Below are 22889 nucleotides of genomic sequence, written 5' to 3'. Positions count from 1 at the left end.
GAGAAATGCGTTCCTGAGTGGTTTTGGATGAGAAAGACATATTAAGCGAGTTTAGTGATGAAAACAAGAGTTTTGCATAGAATTGAGCTCAGAATGAAGATTTGAAAGCGAATTCTAATGTAAAATTTGAGAAAACAATGTTTCTTTTCATATTCTGTCTCTTTTTTGTATGTTTCCAGTATAACAGATGTGTTTCTGTAAATAAATCACATATTCTTCATATAAATGCAAGTTTCAGTGTTTCTTGAGGAGAAATGCGTTCCTGAGTGGTTTTGGATGAGAAAGACATATTAAGCGAGTTTAGTGATGAAAACAAGAGTTTTGCATAGAATTGAGCTCAGAATGAAGATTTGAAAGCGAATTCTAATGTAAAATTTGAGAAAACAATGTTTCTTTTCATATTCTGTCTCTTTTTTGTATGTTTCCAGTATAACTCTTGTTTCTGTAAATAAATCACATATTCTTCATATAAATGCACGTTTCAGTGTTTCTTGAGGAGAAATGCGTTCCTGAGTGGTTTTGGATGAGAAAGACATATTAAGCGAGTTTAGTGATGAAAACAAGAGTTTTGCATAGAATTGAGCTCAGAATGAAGATTTGATACTTGGAAGCGAATTCTAATGTAAAATTTGAGAAAACAATGTTTCTTTTCATATTCTGTCTCTTTTTTGTATGTTTCCAGTATAACAGATGTGTTTCTGTAAATAAATCACATATTCTTCATATAAATGCACATTTCAGTGTTTCTTGAGGAGAAATGTGTTCCTGAGTGGTTTTGGGTGAGAAAGACATATTAAGCGAGTTTAGTGATGAAAACTAGCGTTTTACATGGAATTCAGCTCAGACTGACAGTTTGATGCCTGGAGTCCAAAACTATCATATTAGATTTTGGAAAACTGTGTTCCCTTTCATATTTATCCTTTTTTTGTGTGTTTCCAATGCAAGAAATGTTTTTCTGTGAAGAAATTTCACATTTTTCATATGAATCCACTTTTCAGTGTTTCTTGAGGAGAAATGCATTCTTTGGCTTAGTGATGAAAACTAAAGTTGTACATTGTGATCGTATAGTGGTACATTTCAACACAGGTTACAATTACATTGTAAACGAATAAACATGAAATATATAAAACATATTTCCACATCCACATAGTTATATCAATTTAAAATGAATTAAAGCCGCAAGCGGCATTAGCGGGTTATAGCCTTTATCGCTCAAAGCGCCCCCCTAGTGGTCGATTTGAATGAAACTTTCAGCGGATGTTTCAACTACTCTTGTGAACATATGCTGCAAGTTTGGAGATGATGGGCCAAAGGCTTGTGAAGTTAGGTCAATTGATGTGCTGAGCCCGCCCCTTAAAAATGTATTGGTCAATATCTTCACAACGCAATATCAACAATCTTAATGCAACTTTTGATGAGCCTGGTCCAATAATGATTCGCAGAAAATATTCCAGCAATCGGACCTACGGCTTAGGAGGAGATGTCAAAAATGTGTTTTTCAAAAAATTCAACATGGCGGAAAATTTAGTTGGTGGACCTTCGTGGTCCAAGAGACTTTTTTGTAGATCACATTCAGCAGCACATGTCTGTCAAATTTCAAATTGATAGGACTTATGGTGTGAGGGGGCTGGCCTTGAAAATTGTTATAGCGCCACCATGTGGCCAATTCTTTTCATATTTTATGTGAAGCATTATGACATCATGTACAGTTATGGTACCAAGTCTCATGTCTCTAGCTCATTCCAGCTCACAGCAAATTGAGCAAAGGCATAATTTAGCATAAAATGCTAAATAGGCCACGCCCACATGCACCGATCAATATGACACTATAGATCTTGGTTAATACTTGCCCCCAGAGTATGTGCACCAAATTTGATAAAATTCTGTCCACCGGATCTTGCGATACAAGTTTCTGATATTTGTGGCGCCCCCTATATGTCAAGCAGAAAACGCTTTGGTACGCCTCTTCCCACTGAAGATTTATGATGATTTGACTAATGGTCAATGAATTATGGCCAATTTCCTGCTAAGCCTCCAATTGAAAAGTTTGTTGGTCAACAGATTCATAACGCAATGAGGTATCAACACGCTTTATGCAACTTTAGATGACATTAGCCCAATAATGATCCACAGAAAATTTGGTAGCAATCGGACCTACGGTTTAGGAGGAGATGTCAAAAATCTGTTTTTCAAAAAATCCAATATGGCGGAAAATCTAGTTAGGCGGACGTTAGTGGTCTGAGCAGCTTTTTTGTAGATCACACGGAGCTAGACATGTGTGTCGAGTTTCAAGTCAATCAGACTTACGGTGTGAGGGGCGTGGCCTTTTCAAAATCGCGTGTTTGGGCGTTAATTACAGCGCCATCATGTGGCCGATTGGGGTCATAGTTCTTGAGAAGCAGCTGCACATCATTCCAGTTCCTATGCCAAGTTTCATGTTTCCATCTCATTCCAGCTCACGGCAAATTGCGCTTATTCGAATATTAATTATTATTATAATTATATCTGAAAAAAAGTCTGGAAAAAAAGCCCGAAAAAAAGTCTGAAAAATGTCGGACAAAAGAAGTCTGAAAGATGTCGGACAAAAGAAGTCTGAAGAAACTGTCCGAAAAAAAAGATCTGAAAATGTCTGAAAAAAAATATCTGAAAAAAATATCTGAAAAACAGATCTGAAAAATGTCGGACAAAAGAACTTTGAAAAAAATGTCTGAAAAAAAATATCTGAAAATGTCTGAAAAAACTGTCCGAAAAAAAATATCTGAAAATGTCTGAAAAAAAAGATCTGAAAAAAAGATCTGAAAAATAGATCTGAAAAATGTCGGACAAAAGAACTCTGAAAAAAATGTCTGAAAAAAAATATCTGAAAATGTCTGAAAAAAAAGTCTGAAAAAACTGTCCGAAAAAAAATATCTGAAAATGTCTGAAAAAAAAGATCTGAAACAAAAGATCTGAAAAATGTCGGACAAAAAAAGTCTAAAAAAAAATATCTGAAAATGTCGGACAAAAAAAGTCTGGAAAGAATATCTGAAAAATGTCGGACAAAAGAAGTCTGAAACAAAAGATCTGAAAAATGTCAGACAAAAAAATTCTGTAAAATGTTGGACAAAAGAAGTCTGAAAAAACTGTCCGAAAAAAAAGATCTGAAAATGTCTGAAAAAAAAGTTCTGAAAAAAAGATCTGAAAAATGTCGGACAAAAGAAGTCTGAAAAAACTGTCCGAAGAAAATGTCTGAAAAAAAGATCTGGAAAAAAAAGATCTGAAAAAAAAGATCTGAAAAAAAGATCTGAAAAATGTCGGACAAAAAAAGTCTGGAAAAAAAATCTGAAAAATGTCGGACAATAGAAGTCTGAAAAAACTTCTATTGACTGTTGTTTTGGCCAATGATTCAGACTCATTGCCTCCACAAAGTACGGGCAGTGGAAGGTTTGAAAGTGGAAGTTTTACATGGAATTGAGGTCAGTGTGAAGGTTTGATGCAGAAAGGCCAACTATTATGTAAAAAAATTGTAAAAATATATTCCCTTTCATTTTCATCCTGTTTTGTATGTAAAAGAGATTTCTTTTCTGAAGAAATCACATCATTTTCATATAAATGCACGTTTCAGTGTTTCTTGAGGAGAAATGCTTTTCTGTGTGTTTTTTTTGAGAGAAAGAGATATTAACTGAGTTTAGTGATGAAAACAAGAGTTTTGCATAGAATTGAGCTCAGAATGAAGATTTGATACTGGGAAGCGAATTCTAATGTAAAATTTGAGAAAACAATGTTTCTTTTCATATTCTGTCTCTTTTTTGTATGTTTCCAGTATAACAGATGTGTTTCTGTAAATAAATCACATATTCTTCATATAAATGCACGTTTCAGTGTTTCTTGAGGAGAAATGCGTTCCTGAGTGGTTTTGGATGAGAAAGACATATTAAGCGAGTTTAGTGATGAAAACAAGAGTTTTGCATAGAATTGAGCTCAGAATGAAGATTTGAAAGCGAATTCTAATGTAAAATTTGAGAAAACAATGTTTCTTTTCATATTCTGTCTCTTTTTTGTATGTTTCCAGTATAACAGATGTGTTTCTGTAAAAAAAATCACATATTCTTCATATAAATGCACGTTTCAGTGTTTCGTGAGGAGAAATGTGTTCCTGAGTGGTTTTGGATGAGAAAGACATATTGAGCGAGTTTAGTGATGAAAACAAGAGTTTTGCATAGAATTGAGCTCAGAATGAAGATTTGATACTTGGAAGCGAATTCTAATGTAAAATTTGAGAAAACAATGTTTCTTTTCATATTCTGTCTCTTTTTTGTATGTTTCCAGTATAACAGATGTGTTTCTGTAAATAAATCACATATTCTTCATATAAATGCACATTTCAGTGTTTCTTGAGGAGAAATGCGTTCCTGAGTGGTTTTGGGTGAGAAAGACATATTAAGCGAGTTTAGTGATGAAAACTAGCGTTTTACATGGAATTCAGCTCAGACTGACAGTTTGATGCCTGGAGTCCAAAACTATCATATTAGATTTTGGAAAACTGTGTTCCCTTTCATATTTATCCTTTTTTTGTGTGTTTCCAATGCAAGAAATGTTTTTCTGTGAAGAAATTTCACATTTTTCATATGAATCCACTTTTCAGTGTTTCTTGAGGAGAAATGCATTCTTTGGCTTAGTGATGAAAACTAAAGTTGTACATTGTGATCGTATAGTGGTACATTTCAACACAGGTTACAATTACATTGTAAACGAATAAACATGAAATATATAAAACATATTTCCACATCCACATAGTTATATCAATTTAAAATGAATTAAAGCCGCAAGCGGCATTAGCGGGTTATAGCCTTTATCGCTCAAAGCGCCCCCCTAGTGGTCGATTTGAATGAAACTTTCAGCGGATGTTTCAACTACTCTTGTGAACATATGCTGCAAGTTTGGAGATGATGGGCCAAAGGCTTGTGAAGTTAGGTCAATTGATGTGCTGAGCCCGCCCCTTAAAAATGTATTGGTCAATATCTTCACAACGCAATATCAACAATCTTAATGCAACTTTTGATGAGCCTGGTCCAATAATGATTCGCAGAAAATATTCCAGCAATCGGACCTACGGCTTAGGAGGAGATGTCAAAAATGTGTTTTTCAAAAAATTCAACATGGCGGAAAATTTAGTTGGTGGACCTTCGTGGTCCAAGAGACTTTTTTGTAGATCACATTCAGCAGCACATGTCTGTCAAATTTCAAATTGATAGGACTTATGGTGTGAGGGGGCTGGCCTTGAAAATTGTTATAGCGCCACCATGTGGCCAATTCTTTTCATATTTTATGTGAAGCATTATGACATCATGTACAGTTATGGTACCAAGTCTCATGTCTCTAGCTCATTCCAGCTCACAGCAAATTGAGCAAAGGCATAATTTAGCATAAAATGCTAAATAGGCCACGCCCACATGCACCGATCAATATGACACTATAGATCTTGGTTAATACTTGCCCCCAGAGTATGTGCACCAAATTTGATAAAATTCTGTCCACCGGATCTTGCGATACAAGTTTCTGATATTTGTGGCGCCCCCTATATGTCAAGCAGAAAACGCTTTGGTACGCCTCTTCCCAAACATGTACTGAAGATATCTACCAAGATTTATGATGATTTGACTAATGGTCAATGAATTATGGCCAATTTCCTGCTAAGCCTCCAATTGAAAAGTTTGTTGGTCAACAGATTCATAACGCAATGAGGTATCAACACGCTTTATGCAACTTTAGATGACATTAGCCCAATAATGATCCACAGAAAATTTGGTAGCAATCGGACCTACGGTTTAGGAGGAGATGTCAAAAATCTGTTTTTCAAAAAATCCAATATGGCGGAAAATCTAGTTAGGCGGACGTTAGTGGTCTGAGCAGCTTTTTTGTAGATCACACGGAGCTAGACATGTGTGTCGAGTTTCAAGTCAATCAGACTTACGGTGTGAGGGGCGTGGCCTTTTCAAAATCGCGTGTTTGGGCGTTAATTACAGCGCCATCATGTGGCCGATTGGGGTCATAGTTCTTGAGAAGCAGCTGCACATCATTCCAGTTCCTATGCCAAGTTTCATGTTTCCATCTCATTCCAGCTCACGGCAAATTGCGCTTATTCGAATATTAATTATTATTATAATTATATCTGAAAAAAAGTCTGGAAAAAAAGCCCGAAAAAAAGTCTGAAAAATGTCGGACAAAAGAAGTCTGAAAGATGTCGGACAAAAGAAGTCTGAAGAAACTGTCCGAAAAAAAATATCTGAAAATGTCTGAAAAAAAATATCTGAAAAAAATATCTGAAAAACAGATCTGAAAAATGTCGGACAAAAGAACTTTGAAAAAAATGTCTGAAAAAAAATATCTGAAAATGTCTGAAAAAACTGTCCGAAAAAAAATATCTGAAAATGTCTGAAAAAAAAGATCTGAAAAAAAGATCTGAAAAATAGATCTGAAAAATGTCGGACAAAAGAACTCTGAAAAAAATGTCTGAAAAAAAATATCTGAAAATGTCTGAAAAAAAAGTCTGAAAAAACTGTCCGAAAAAAAATATCTGAAAATGTCTGAAAAAAAAGATCTGAAACAAAAGATCTGAAAAATGTCGGACAAAAAAAGTCTAAAAAAAAATATCTGAAAATGTCGGACAAAAAAAGTCTGGAAAGAATATCTGAAAAATGTCGGACAAAAGAAGTCTGAAACAAAAGATCTGAAAAATGTCAGACAAAAAAATTCTGTAAAATGTTGGACAAAAGAAGTCTGAAAAAACTGTCCGAAAAAAAAGATCTGAAAATGTCTGAAAAAAAAGTTCTGAAAAAAAGATCTGAAAAATGTCGGACAAAAGAAGTCTGAAAAAACTGTCCGAAGAAAATGTCTGAAAAAAAGATCTGGAAAAAAAAGATCTGAAAAAAAAGATCTGAAAAAAAGATCTGAAAAATGTCGGACAAAAAAAGTCTGGAAAAAAAATCTGAAAAATGTCGGACAATAGAAGTCTGAAAAAACTTCTATTGACTGTTGTTTTGGCCAATGATTCAGACTCATTGCCTCCACAAAGTACGGGCAGTGGAAGGTTTGAAAGTGGAAGTTTTACATGGAATTGAGGTCAGTGTGAAGGTTTGATGCAGAAAGGCCAACTATTATGTAAAAAAATTGTAAAAATATATTCCCTTTCATTTTCATCCTGTTTTGTATGTAAAAGAGATTTCTTTTCTGAAGAAATCACATCATTTTCATATAAATGCACGTTTCAGTGTTTCTTGAGGAGAAATGCTTTTCTGTGTGTTTTTTTTGAGAGAAAGAGATATTAACTGAGTTTAGTGATGAAAACAAGAGTTTTGCATAGAATTGAGCTCAGAATGAAGATTTGATACTGGGAAGCGAATTCTAATGTAAAATTTGAGAAAACAATGTTTCTTTTCATATTCTGTCTCTTTTTTGTATGTTTCCAGTATAACAGATGTGTTTCTGTAAATAAATCACATATTCTTCATATAAATGCACGTTTCAGTGTTTCTTGAGGAGAAATGCGTTCCTGAGTGGTTTTGGATGAGAAAGACATATTAAGCGAGTTTAGTGATGAAAACTAGCGTTTTACATGGAATTCAGCTCAGACTGACAGTTTGATGCCTGGAGTCCAAAACTATCATATTAGATTTTGGAAAACTGTGTTCCCTTTCATATTTATCCTTTTTTTGTGTGTTTCCAATGCAAGAAATGTTTTTCTGTGAAGAAATTTCACATTTTTCATATGAATCCACTTTTCAGTGTTTCTTGAGGAGAAATGCATTCTTTGGCTTAGTGATGAAAACTAAAGTTGTACATTGTGATCGTATAGTGGTACATTTCAACACAGGTTACAATTACATTGTAAACGAATAAACATGAAATATATAAAACATATTTCCACATCCACATAGTTATATCAATTTAAAATGAATTAAAGCCGCAAGCGGCATTAGCGGGTTATAGCCTTTATCGCTCAAAGCGCCCCCCTAGTGGTCGATTTGAATGAAACTTTCAGCGGATGTTTCAACTACTCTTGTGAACATATGCTGCAAGTTTGGAGATGATGGGCCAAAGGCTTGTGAAGTTAGGTCAATTGATGTGCTGAGCCCGCCCCTTAAAAATGTATTGGTCAATATCTTCACAACGCAATATCAACAATCTTAATGCAACTTTTGATGAGCCTGGTCCAATAATGATTCGCAGAAAATATTCCAGCAATCGGACCTACGGCTTAGGAGGAGATGTCAAAAATGTGTTTTTCAAAAAATTCAACATGGCGGAAAATTTAGTTGGTGGACCTTCGTGGTCCAAGAGACTTTTTTGTAGATCACATTCAGCAGCACATGTCTGTCAAATTTCAAATTGATAGGACTTATGGTGTGAGGGGGCTGGCCTTGAAAATTGTTATAGCGCCACCATGTGGCCAATTCTTTTCATATTTTATGTGAAGCATTATGACATCATGTACAGTTATGGTACCAAGTCTCATGTCTCTAGCTCATTCCAGCTCACAGCAAATTGAGCAAAGGCATAATTTAGCATAAAATGCTAAATAGGCCACGCCCACATGCACCGATCAATATGACACTATAGATCTTGGTTAATACTTGCCCCCAGAGTATGTGCACCAAATTTGATAAAATTCTGTCCACCGGATCTTGCGATACAAGTTTCTGATATTTGTGGCGCCCCCTATATGTCAAGCAGAAAACGCTTTGGTACGCCTCTTCCCAAACATGTACTGAAGATATCTACCAAGATTTATGATGATTTGACTAATGGTCAATGAATTATGGCCAATTTCCTGCTAAGCCTCCAATTGAAAAGTTTGTTGGTCAACAGATTCATAACGCAATGAGGTATCAACACGCTTTATGCAACTTTAGATGACATTAGCCCAATAATGATCCACAGAAAATTTGGTAGCAATCGGACCTACGGTTTAGGAGGAGATGTCAAAAATCTGTTTTTCAAAAAATCCAATATGGCGGAAAATCTAGTTAGGCGGACGTTAGTGGTCTGAGCAGCTTTTTTGTAGATCACACGGAGCTAGACATGTGTGTCGAGTTTCAAGTCAATCAGACTTACGGTGTGAGGGGCGTGGCCTTTTCAAAATCGCGTGTTTGGGCGTTAATTACAGCGCCATCATGTGGCCGATTGGGGTCATAGTTCTTGAGAAGCAGCTGCACATCATTCCAGTTCCTATGCCAAGTTTCATGTTTCCATCTCATTCCAGCTCACGGCAAATTGCGCTTATTCGAATATTAATTATTATTATAATTATATCTGAAAAAAAGTCTGGAAAAAAAGCCCGAAAAAAAGTCTGAAAAATGTCGGACAAAAGAAGTCTGAAAGATGTCGGACAAAAGAAGTCTGAAGAAACTGTCCGAAAAAAAAGATCTGAAAATGTCTGAAAAAAAATATCTGAAAAAAAATTTCTGAAAAACAGATCTGAAAAATGTCGGACAAAAGAACTTTGAAAAAAATGTCTGAAAAAAAATATCTGAAAATGTCTGAAAAAACTGTCCGAAAAAAAATATCTGAAAATGTCTGAAAAAAAAGATCTGAAAAAAAGATCTGAAAAAAAGATCTGAAAAATGTCGGACAAAAAAAGTCTGGAAAAAAAATCTGAAAAATGTCGGACAATAGAAGTCTGAAAAAACTTCTATTGACTGTTGTTTTGGCCAATGATTCAGACTCATTGCCTCCACAAAGTACGGGCAGTGGAAGGTTTGAAAGTGGAAGTTTTACATGGAATTGAGGTCAGTGTGAAGGTTTGATGCAGAAAGGCCAACTATTATGTAAAAAAATTGTAAAAATATATTCCCTTTCATTTTCATCCTGTTTTGTATGTAAAAGAGATTTCTTTTCTGAAGAAATCACATCATTTTCATATAAATGCACGTTTCAGTGTTTCTTGAGGAGAAATGCTTTTCTGTGTGTTTTTTTTGAGAGAAAGAGATATTAACTGAGTTTAGTGATGAAAACAAGAGTTTTGCATAGAATTGAGCTCAGAATGAAGATTTGATACTGGGAAGCGAATTCTAATGTAAAATTTGAGAAAACAATGTTTCTTTTCATATTCTGTCTCTTTTTTGTATGTTTCCAGTATAACAGATGTGTTTCTGTAAATAAATCACATATTCTTCATATAAATGCACGTTTCAGTGTTTCTTGAGGAGAAATGCGTTCCTGAGTGGTTTTGGATGAGAAAGACATATTAAGCGAGTTTAGTGATGAAAACAAGAGTTTTGCATAGAATTGAGCTCAGAATGAAGATTTGAAAGCGAATTCTAATGTAAAATTTGAGAAAACAATGTTTCTTTTCATATTCTGTCTCTTTTTTGTATGTTTCCAGTATAACAGATGTGTTTCTGTAAAAAAAATCACATATTCTTCATATAAATGCACGTTTCAGTGTTTCGTGAGGAGAAATGTGTTCCTGAGTGGTTTTGGATGAGAAAGACATATTGAGCGAGTTTAGTGATGAAAACAAGAGTTTTGCATAGAATTGAACTCAGAATGAAGATTTGATACTTGGAAGCGAATTCTAATGTAAAATTTGAGAAAACAATGTTTCTTTTCATATTCTGTCTCTTTTTTGTATGTTTCCAGTATAACAGATGTGTTTCTGTAAATAAATCACATATTCTTCATATAAATGCACGTTTCAGTGTTTCTTGAGGAGAAATGCGTTCCTGAGTGGTTTTGGATGAGAAAGACATATTAAGCGAGTTTAGTGATGAAAACAAGAGTTTTGCATAGAATTGAGCTCAGAATGAAGATTTGATACTTGGAAGCGAATTCTAATGTAAAATTTGAGAAAACAATGTTTCTTTTCATATTCTGTCTCTTTTTTGTATGTTTCCAGTATAACTCTTGTTTCTGTAAATAAATCACATATTCTTCATATAAATGCACGTTTCAGTGTTTCTTGAGGAGAAATGCGTTCCTGAGTGGTTTTGGATGAGAAAGACATATTAAGCGAGTTTAGTGATGAAAACAAGAGTTTTGCATAGAAATGAGCTCAGAATGAAGATTTGAAAGCGAATTCTAATGTAAAATTTGAGAAAACAATGTTTCTTTTCATATTCTGTCTCTTTTTTGTATGTTTCCAGTATAACAGATGTGTTTCTGTAAATAAATCACATATTCTTCATATAAATGCACGTTTCAGTGTTTCTTGAGGAGAAATGCGTTCCTGAGTGGTTTTGGATGAGAAAGACATATTAAGCGAGTTTAGTGATGAAAACAAGAGTTTTGCATAGAATTGAGCTCAGAATGAAGATTTGAAAGCGAATTCTAATGTAAAATTTGAGAAAACAATGTTTCTTTTCATATTCTGTCTCTTTTTTGTATGTTTCCAGTATAACAGATGTGTTTCTGTAAATAAATCACATATTCTTCATATAAATGCACGTTTCAGTGTTTCTTGAGGAGAAATGCGTTCCTGAGTGGTTTTGGATGAGAAAGACATATTAAGCGAGTTTAGTGATGAAAACAAGAGTTTTGCATAGAATTGAGCTCAGAATGAAGATTTGAAAGCGAATTCTAATGTAAAATTTGAGAAAACAATGTTTCTTTTCATATTCTGTCTCTTTTTTGTATGTTTCCAGTATAACAGATGTGTTTCTGTAAATAAATCACATATTCTTCATATAAATGCACGTTTCAGTGTTTCTTGAGGAGAAATGCGTTCCTGAGTGGTTTTGGATGAGAAAGACATATTAAGCGAGTTTAGTGATGAAAACAAGAGTTTTGCATAGAATTGAGCTCAGAATGAAGATTTGATACTTGGAAGCGAATTCTAATGTAAAATTTGAGAAAACAATGTTTCTTTTCATATTCTGTCTCTTTTTTGTATGTTTCCAGTATAACTCTTGTTTCTGTAAATAAATCACATATTCTTCATATAAATGCACGTTTCAGTGTTTCTTGAGGAGAAATGCGTTCCTGAGTGGTTTTGGATGAGAAAGACATATTAAGCGAGTTTAGTGATGAAAACAAGAGTTTTGCATAGAAATGAGCTCAGAATGAAGATTTGAAAGCGAATTCTAATGTAAAATTTGAGAAAACAATGTTTCTTTTCATATTCTGTCTCTTTTTTGTATGTTTCCAGTATAACAGATGTGTTTCTGTAAATAAATCACATATTCTTCATATAAATGCACGTTTCAGTGTTTCTTGAGGAGAAATGCGTTCCTGAGTGGTTTTGGATGAGAAAGACATATTAAGCGAGTTTAGTGATGAAAACAAGAGTTTTGCATAGAATTGAGCTCAGAATGAAGATTTGAAAGCGAATTCTAATGTAAAATTTGAGAAAACAATGTTTCTTTTCATATTCTGTCTCTTTTTTGTATGTTTCCAGTATAACAGATGTGTTTCTGTAAATAAATCACATATTCTTCATATAAATGCACGTTTCAGTGTTTCTTGAGGAGAAATGCGTTCCTGAGTGGTTTTGGATGAGAAAGACATATTAAGCGAGTTTAGTGATGAAAACAAGAGTTTTGCATAGAATTGAGCTCAGAATGAAGATTTGAAAGCGAATTCTAATGTAAAATTTGAGAAAACAATGTTTCTTTTCATATTCTGTCTCTTTTTTGTATGTTTCCAGTATAACAGATGTGTTTCTGTAAATAAATCACATATTCTTCATATAAATGCAAGTTTCAGTGTTTCTTGAGGAGAAATGCGTTCCTGAGTGGTTTTGGATGAGAAAGACATATTAAGCGAGTTTAGTGATGAAAACAAGAGTTTTGCATAGAATTGAGCTCAGAATGAAGATTTGATACTTGGAAGCGAATTCTAATGTAAAATTTAAGAAAACAATGTTTCTTTTCATATTCTGTCTCTTTTTTGTATGTTTCCAGTATAACAGATGTGTTTCTGTAAAAAAAATCACATATTCTTCATATAAATGCACGTTTCAGTGTTTCTTGAGGAGAAATGCGTTCCTGAGTGGTTTTGGATGAGAAAGACATATTAAGCGAGTTTAGTGATGAAAACAAGAGTTTTGCATAGAATTGAGCTCAGAATGAAGATTTGATACTTGGAAGCGAATTCTAATGTAAAATTTGAGAAAACAATGTTTCTTTTCATATTCTGTCTCTTTTTTGTATGTTTCCAGTATAACAGATGTGTTTCTGTAAATAAATCACATATTCTTCATATAAATGCACGTTTCAGTGTTTCTTGAGGAGAAATGCGTTCCTGAGTGGTTTTGGATGAGAAAGACATATTAAGCGAGTTTAGTGATGAAAACAAGAGTTTTGCATAGAATTGAGCTCAGAATGAAGATTTGATACTTGGAAGCGAATTCTAATGTAAAATTTGAGAAAACAATGTTTCTTTTCATATTCTGTCTCTTTTTTGTATGTTTCCACTATAACAGATGTGTTTCTGTAAATAAATCACATATTCTTCATATAAATGCACGTTTCAGTGTTTCTTGAGGAGAAATGCGTTCCTGAGTGGTTTTGGATGAGAAAGACATATTAAGCGAGTTTAGTGATGAAAACAAGAGTTTTGCATAGAATTGAGCTCAGAATGAAGATTTGATACTTGGAAGCGAATTCTAATGTAAAATTTGAGAAAACAATGTTTCTTTTCATATTCTGTCTCTTTTTTGTATGTTTCCAGTATAACAGATGTGTTTCTGTAAATAAATCACATATTCTTCATATAAATGCACGTTTCAGTGTTTCTTGAGGAGAAATGCGTTCCTGAGTGGTTTTGGATGAGAAAGACATATTAAGCGAGTTTAGTGATGAAAACAAGAGTTTTACATGGAATTCAGCTCAGACTGACAGTTTGATGCCTGGAGTCCAAAACTATCATATTAGATTTGGGAAAACTGTGTTCCCTTTCATATTTATCCTTTTTTTGTGTGTTTCCAATGAAAGAAATGTTTTTCTGTGAAGAAATTTCACATTTTTCATATGAATCCACTTTTCAGTGTTTCTTGAGGAGAAATGCATTCTTTGGCTTAGTGATGAAAACTAGAGTTGTACATTGTGATCGTATAGTGGTACATTTCAACACAGGTTACAATTACATTGTAAAAGAATAAACATGAAATATATAAAACATATTTCCACATCCACATAGTTATATCAATTTAAAATTAATTAAAGCCGCAAACGGCATTTCGCGGGTTATAGCCTTTATCGCTCAAAGCGCCCCCCTAGTGGTCGATTTGAAGGTGCACTTTGGAGGTCCAAGAGGCTTTATTGTAGATCACACGGAGTTGCACATATGTGTCACATTTCAAGTCAATCGGACTAACGGTTTGAGGGGCGTGGCCTTTCCAAAATCGCATGTTTGGGCGTTAATTACAGCGCCACCATGTGGCCGATTTGAATGAAACTTTCAGCAGATGTTTCCGCTACTCTTGTGAACATATGCTGCAAGTTTGGAGATGATGGGCCAAAGGCTTGTGAAGTTAGGTCTATTGACGTGCTGAGCCCGCCCCTTTTTTTTATTTTTATTTATTTATTTAAAAAGGATCCCCATTAGCTGATACCAATAGCACCAGCTAGTCTTCCTGAGCCCGCCCCTTAAAAATGAATTGGTCAATATCTTCACAACACAATAACATATCAACAAGCTTTATGCAACCTTTGATGAGCCTGGTCCAATAATGATTCGCAGAAAATATGCCAGCAATCAGACCTACGGTTTAGGAGGAGATGTCAAAAATGTGTTTTTCAAAAAATTCAACATGGCGGAAAATTTAGTTGGTGGACTTTTGTGGTCCAAGTGACTTTTTTGTAGATCACATTCAGCAGCACATGTCTGTCAAATTTCAAATTGATAGGACTTATGGTGTGAGGGGGCTGGCCTTGAAAATTGTTATAGCGCCACCATGTGGCCAATTCCTTTCATATTTTATGTGAAGCATTATGACATCATGTACAGTTATGGTACCAAGTCTCATGTCTCTAGCTCATTCCAGCTCACAGCAAATTGAGCAAAGGCATAATTTAGCATAAAATGCTAAATAGGCCACGCCCACATTCACCGATCAATATGACACTATAGATCTTGGTTAATACTTGCCCCCAGAGTATGTGCACCAAATTTGATAAAATTCTGTCCACCGGATCTTGCGATACAAGTTTCTGATATTTGTGGCGCCCCCTATGTGTCAAGCAGAAAACGCTTTGGTACGCCTCTTCCCAAACATGTACTGAAGATATCTACCAAGATTTATGATGATTTGACTAATGGTCAATGAATTATGGCAAATTTCCTGCTAAGCCCCTCCAATTGAAAAGTTTGTTGGTCAACAGATTCATAACGCAATGAGGTATCAACACGCTTTATGAAACTTTAGATGACATTAGCCCAATAATGATCCACAGAAAATTTGGTAGCAATCGGACCTACGGTTTAGGAGGAGATGTCAAAAATCTGTTTTTCAAAAAATCCAATATGGCGGAAAATCTAGTTTGGCGGACGTTAGTGGTCTGAGCAGCTTTTTTGTAGATCACACGGAGCTAGAAATGTGTGTCGAGTTTCAAGTCAATCAGACTTACGGTGTGAGGGGCGTGGCCTTTTCAAAATCGCGTGTTTGGGCGTTAATTACAGCGCCATCATGTGGCCGATTGGGGTCATAGTTCTTGAGAAGCAGCTGCACATCATTCCAGTTCCTATGCCAAGTTTCATGTTTCCATCTCATTCCAGCTCACGGCAAATTGCGCTTATTCGGCAGACAACGAATAATAATAATAAATTCACACAAAAACAAACTAACTTAATGTAATGTAATGCAAAACTAATTAAATGGAATGTTTACAAGTGTAGCTAGTGTGTTTCTTTACCCTAAACTCCAAATGTCCCTTAGTTTTTATCTTCCCTCAACAACAGAAGAATCCCACATGCAGCTAACTATGCTCTGCTGCCACCTCCAGGAACGCCATGGAACACATCGGGCACGTTCCGCTCAACAAAGAGAAATGATTGAACACTTTTCCACACTGTGTAACAACTTTAATTATATTGAAAAAAAAGATCTGAAAATTGTCGGACAAAAAAAGTCTGAAAAAATGTCCTAAAAAATGCCCCAAAAACCCCCCAAAAAAAAGTCTGAAAAAAAGGTCTGAAAAATGTCTGAAAGAAAGCCCGAAAAAAAGTCTGAAAAATGTCGGACAAAAGAAGTCTGAAAAAATTGTCCGAAAAAAAAGATCTGAAAATGTCTGGAAAAAAGTCTGAAAAAAAAGATCTGAAAATTGTCGGACAAAAGAAGTCTGAAAAAAAAGTCTGAAAAAAAAGATCTGAAAATGTCGGACAAAAAAAGTCTGGAAAGAATATCTGAAAAATGTCGGACAAAAGAAGTCTGAAACAAAAGATCTGAAAAATGTCAGACAAAAAAATTCTGTAAAATGTTGGACAAAAGAAGTCTGAAAAAACTGTCCGAAAAAAAAGATCTGAAAATGTCTGAAAAAAAAGTTCTGAAAAAAAGATCTGAAAAATGTCGGACAAAAGAAGTCTGAAAAAACTGTCCGAAGAAAATGTCTGAAAAAAAGATCTGGAAAAAAAAGATCTGAAAAAAAGATCTGAAAAATGTCGGACAAAAAAAGTCTGGAAAAAAAATCTGAAAAATGTCGGACAATAGAAGTCTGAAAAAACTTCTATTGACTGTTGTTTTGGCCAATGATTCAGACTCATTGCCTCCACAAAGTACGGGCAGTGGAAGGTTTGAAAGTGGAAGTTTTACATGGAATTGAGGTCAGTGTGAAGGTTTGATGCAGAAAGGCCAACTATTATGTAAAAAAATTGTAAAAATATATTCCCTTTCATTTTCATCCTGTTTTGTATGTAAAAGAGATTTCTTTTCTGAAGAAATCACATCATTTTCATATAAATGCACGTTTCAGTGTTTCTTGAGGAGAAATGCTTTTCTGTGTGTTTTTTTTGAGAGAAAGAGATATTAACTGAGTTTAGTGATGAAAACAAGAGTTTTGCATAGAATTGAGCTCAGAATGAAGATTTGATACTGGGAAGCGAATTCTAATGTAAAATTTGAGAAAACAATGTTTCTTTTCATATTCTGTCTCTTTTTTGTATGTTTCCAGTATAACAGATGTGTTTCTGTAAAAAAAATCACATATTCTTCATATAAATGCACGTTTCAGTGTTTCGTGAGGAGAAATGTGTTCCTGAGTGGTTTTGGATGAGAAAGACATATTGAGCGAGTTTAGTGATGAAAACTAGCGTTTTACATGGAATTCAGCTCAGACTGACAGTTTGATGCCTGGAGTCCAAAACTATCATATTAGATTTTGGAAAACTGTGTTCCCTTTCATATTTATCCTTTTTTTGTGTGTTTCCAATGCAAGAAATGTTTTTCTGTGAAGAAATTTCACATTTTTCATATGAATCCACTTTTCAGTGTTTCTTGAGGAGAAATGCATTCTTTGGCTTAGTGATGAAAACTAAAGTTGTACATTGTGATCGTATAGTGGTACATTTCAACACAGGTTACAATTACATTGTAAACGAATAAACATGAAATATATAAAACATATTTCCACATCCACATAGTTATATCAATTTAAAATGAATTAAAGCCGCAAGCGGCATTAGCGGGTTATAGCCTTTATCGCTCAAAGCGCCCCCCTAGTGGTCGATTTGAATGAAACTTTCAGCGGATGTTTCAACTACTCTTGTGAACATATGCTGCAAGTTTGGAGATGATGGGCCAAAGGCTTGTGAAGTTAGGTCAATTGATGTGCTGAGCCCGCCCCTTAAAAATGTATTGGTCAATATCTTCACAACGCAATATCAACAATCTTAATGCAACTTTTGATGAGCCTGGTCCAATAATGATTCGCAGAAAATATTCCAGCAATCGGACCTACGGCTTAGGAGGAGATGTCAAAAATGTGTTTTTCAAAAAATTCAACATGGCGGAAAATTTAGTTGGTGGACCTTCGTGGTCCAAGAGACTTTTTTGTAGATCACATTCAGCAGCACATGTCTGTCAAATTTCAAATTGATAGGACTTATGGTGTGAGGGGGCTGGCCTTGAAAATTGTTATAGCGCCACCATGTGGCCAATTCTTTTCATATTTTATGTGAAGCATTATGACATCATGTACAGTTATGGTACCAAGTCTCATGTCTCTAGCTCATTCCAGCTCACAGCAAATTGAGCAAAGGCATAATTTAGCATAAAATGCTAAATAGGCCACGCCCACATGCACCGATCAATATGACACTATAGATCTTGGTTAATACTTGCCCCCAGAGTATGTGCACCAAATTTGATAAAATTCTGTCCACCGGATCTTGCGATACAAGTTTCTGATATTTGTGGCGCCCCCTATATGTCAAGCAGAAAACGCTTTGGTACGCCTCTTCCCAAACATGTACTGAAGATATCTACCAAGATTTATGATGATTTGACTAATGGTCAATGAATTATGGCCAATTTCCTGCTAAGCCTCCAATTGAAAAGTTTGTTGGTCAACAGATTCATAACGCAATGAGGTATCAACACGCTTTATGCAACTTTAGATGACATTAGCCCAATAATGATCCACAGAAAATTTGGTAGCAATCGGACCTACGGTTTAGGAGGAGATGTCAAAAATCTGTTTTTCAAAAAATCCAATATGGCGGAAAATCTAGTTAGGCGGACGTTAGTGGTCTGAGCAGCTTTTTTGTAGATCACACGGAGCTAGACATGTGTGTCGAGTTTCAAGTCAATCAGACTTACGGTGTGAGGGGCGTGGCCTTTTCAAAATCGCGTGTTTGGGCGTTAATTACAGCGCCATCATGTGGCCGATTGGGGTCATAGTTCTTGAGAAGCAGCTGCACATCATTCCAGTTCCTATGCCAAGTTTCATGTTTCCATCTCATTCCAGCTCACGGCAAATTGCGCTTATTCGAATATTAATTATTATTATAATTATATCTGAAAAAAAGTCTGGAAAAAAAGCCCGAAAAAAAGTCTGAAAAATGTCGGACAAAAGAAGTCTGAAAGATGTCGGACAAAAGAAGTCTGAAGAAACTGTCCGAAAAAAAAGATCTGAAAATGTCTGAAAAAAAATATCTGAAAAAAATATCTGAAAAACAGATCTGAAAAATGTCGGACAAAAGAACTTTGAAAAAAATGTCTGAAAAAAAATATCTGAAAATGTCTGAAAAAACTGTCCGAAAAAAAATATCTGAAAATGTCTGAAAAAAAAGATCTGAAAAAAAGATCTGAAAAATAGATCTGAAAAATGTCGGACAAAAGAACTCTGAAAAAAATGTCTGAAAAAAAATATCTGAAAATGTCTGAAAAAAAAGTCTGAAAAAACTGTCCGAAAAAAAATATCTGAAAATGTCTGAAAAAAAAGATCTGAAACAAAAGATCTGAAAAATGTCGGACAAAAAAAGTCTAAAAAAAAATATCTGAAAATGTCGGACAAAAAAAGTCTGGAAAGAATATCTGAAAAATGTCGGACAAAAGAAGTCTGAAACAAAAGATCTGAAAAATGTCAGACAAAAAAATTCTGTAAAATGTTGGACAAAAGAAGTCTGAAAAAACTGTCCGAAAAAAAAGATCTGAAAATGTCTGAAAAAAAAGTTCTGAAAAAAAGATCTGAAAAATGTCGGACAAAAGAAGTCTGAAAAAACTGTCCGAAGAAAATGTCTGAAAAAAAGATCTGGAAAAAAAAGATCTGAAAAAAAAGATCTGAAAAAAAGATCTGAAAAATGTCGGACAAAAAAAGTCTGGAAAAAAAATCTGAAAAATGTCGGACAATAGAAGTCTGAAAAAACTTCTATTGACTGTTGTTTTGGCCAATGATTCAGACTCATTGCCTCCACAAAGTACGGGCAGTGGAAGGTTTGAAAGTGGAAGTTTTACATGGAATTGAGGTCAGTGTGAAGGTTTGATGCAGAAAGGCCAACTATTATGTAAAAAAATTGTAAAAATATATTCCCTTTCATTTTCATCCTGTTTTGTATGTAAAAGAGATTTCTTTTCTGAAGAAATCACATCATTTTCATATAAATGCACGTTTCAGTGTTTCTTGAGGAGAAATGCTTTTCTGTGTGTTTTTTTTGAGAGAAAGAGATATTAACTGAGTTTAGTGATGAAAACAAGAGTTTTGCATAGAATTGAGCTCAGAATGAAGATTTGATACTGGGAAGCGAATTCTAATGTAAAATTTGAGAAAACAATGTTTCTTTTCATATTCTGTCTCTTTTTTGTATGTTTCCAGTATAACAGATGTGTTTCTGTAAATAAATCACATATTCTTCATATAAATGCACGTTTCAGTGTTTCTTGAGGAGAAATGCGTTCCTGAGTGGTTTTGGATGAGAAAGACATATTAAGCGAGTTTAGTGATGAAAACAAGAGTTTTGCATAGAATTGAGCTCAGAATGAAGATTTGAAAGCGAATTCTAATGTAAAATTTGAGAAAACAATGTTTCTTTTCATATTCTGTCTCTTTTTTGTATGTTTCCAGTATAACAGATGTGTTTCTGTAAAAAAAATCACATATTCTTCATATAAATGCACGTTTCAGTGTTTCGTGAGGAGAAATGTGTTCCTGAGTGGTTTTGGATGAGAAAGACATATTGAGCGAGTTTAGTGATGAAAACAAGAGTTTTGCATAGAATTGAACTCAGAATGAAGATTTGATACTTGGAAGCGAATTCTAATGTAAAATTTGAGAAAACAATGTTTCTTTTCATATTCTGTCTCTTTTTTGTATGTTTCCAGTATAACAGATGTGTTTCTGTAAATAAATCACATATTCTTCATATAAATGCACGTTTCAGTGTTTCTTGAGGAGAAATGCGTTCCTGAGTGGTTTTGGATGAGAAAGACATATTAAGCGAGTTTAGTGATGAAAACAAGAGTTTTGCATAGAATTGAGCTCAGAATGAAGATTTGATACTTGGAAGCGAATTCTAATGTAAAATTTGAGAAAACAATGTTTCTTTTCATATTCTGTCTCTTTTTTGTATGTTTCCAGTATAACTCTTGTTTCTGTAAATAAATCACATATTCTTCATATAAATGCACGTTTCAGTGTTTCTTGAGGAGAAATGCGTTCCTGAGTGGTTTTGGATGAGAAAGACATATTAAGCGAGTTTAGTGATGAAAACAAGAGTTTTGCATAGAAATGAGCTCAGAATGAAGATTTGAAAGCGAATTCTAATGTAAAATTTGAGAAAACAATGTTTCTTTTCATATTCTGTCTCTTTTTTGTATGTTTCCAGTATAACAGATGTGTTTCTGTAAATAAATAACATATTCTTCATATAAATGCACGTTTCAGTGTTTCTTGAGGAGAAATGCGTTCCTGAGTGGTTTTGGATGAGAAAGACATATTAAGCGAGTTTAGTGATGAAAACAAGAGTTTTGCATAGAATTGAGCTCAGAATGAAGATTTGAAAGCGAATTCTAATGTAAAATTTGAGAAAACAATGTTTCTTTTCATATTCTGTCTCTTTTTTGTATGTTTCCAGTATAACAGATGTGTTTCTGTAAATAAATCACATATTCTTCATATAAATGCACGTTTCAGTGTTTCTTGAGGAGAAATGCGTTCCTGAGTGGTTTTGGATGAGAAAGACATATTAAGCGAGTTTAGTGATGAAAACAAGAGTTTTGCATAGAATTGAGCTCAGAATGAAGATTTGAAAGCGAATTCTAATGTAAAATTTGAGAAAACAATGTTTCTTTTCATATTCTGTCTCTTTTTTGTATGTTTCCAGTATAACAGATGTGTTTCTGTAAATAAATCACATATTCTTCATATAAATGCACGTTTCAGTGTTTCTTGAGGAGAAATGCGTTCCTGAGTGGTTTTGGATGAGAAAGACATATTAAGCGAGTTTAGTGATGAAAACAAGAGTTTTGCATAGAATTGAGCTCAGAATGAAGATTTGATACTTGGAAGCGAATTCTAATGTAAAATTTGAGAAAACAATGTTTCTTTTCATATTCTGTCTCTTTTTTGTATGTTTCCAGTATAACTCTTGTTTCTGTAAATAAATCACATATTCTTCATATAAATGCACGTTTCAGTGTTTCTTGAGGAGAAATGCGTTCCTGAGTGGTTTTGGATGAGAAAGACATATTAAGCGAGTTTAGTGATGAAAACAAGAGTTTTGCATAGAAATGAGCTCAGAATGAAGATTTGAAAGCGAATTCTAATGTAAAATTTGAGAAAACAATGTTTCTTTTAATATTCTGTCTCTTTTTTGTATGTTTCCAGTATAACAGATGTGTTTCTGTAAATAAATCACATATTCTTCATATAAATGCACGTTTCAGTGTTTCTTGAGGAGAAATGCGTTCCTGAGTGGTTTTGGATGAGAAAGACATATTAAGCGAGTTTAGTGATGAAAACAAGAGTTTTGCATAGAATTGAGCTCAGAATGAAGATTTGAAAGCGAATTCTAATGTAAAATTTGAGAAAACAATGTTTCTTTTCATATTCTGTCTCTTTTTTGTATGTTTCCAGTATAACAGATGTGTTTCTGTAAATAAATCACATATTCTTCATATAAATGCACGTTTCAGTGTTTCTTGAGGAGAAATGCGTTCCTGAGTGGTTTTGGATGAGAAAGACATATTAAGCGAGTTTAGTGATGAAAACAAGAGTTTTGCATAGAATTGAGCTCAGAATGAAGATTTGAAAGCGAATTCTAATGTAAAATTTGAGAAAACAATGTTTCTTTTCATATTCTGTCTCTTTTTTGTATGTTTCCAGTATAACAGATGTGTTTCTGTAAATAAATCACATATTCTTCATATAAATGCACGTTTCAGTGTTTCTTGAGGAGAAATGCGTTCCTGAGTGGTTTTGGATGAGAAAGACATATTAAGCGAGTTTAGTGATGAAAACAAGAGTTTTGCATAGAATTGA

The sequence above is a fragment of the Sebastes fasciatus genome, chromosome 7, assembly GCF_043250625.1.
Source record: "Sebastes fasciatus isolate fSebFas1 chromosome 7, fSebFas1.pri, whole genome shotgun sequence".
Taxonomy (NCBI): domain Eukaryota; kingdom Metazoa; phylum Chordata; class Actinopteri; order Perciformes; family Sebastidae; genus Sebastes; species Sebastes fasciatus.
This window is presented reverse-complemented; position numbering follows the sequence as displayed.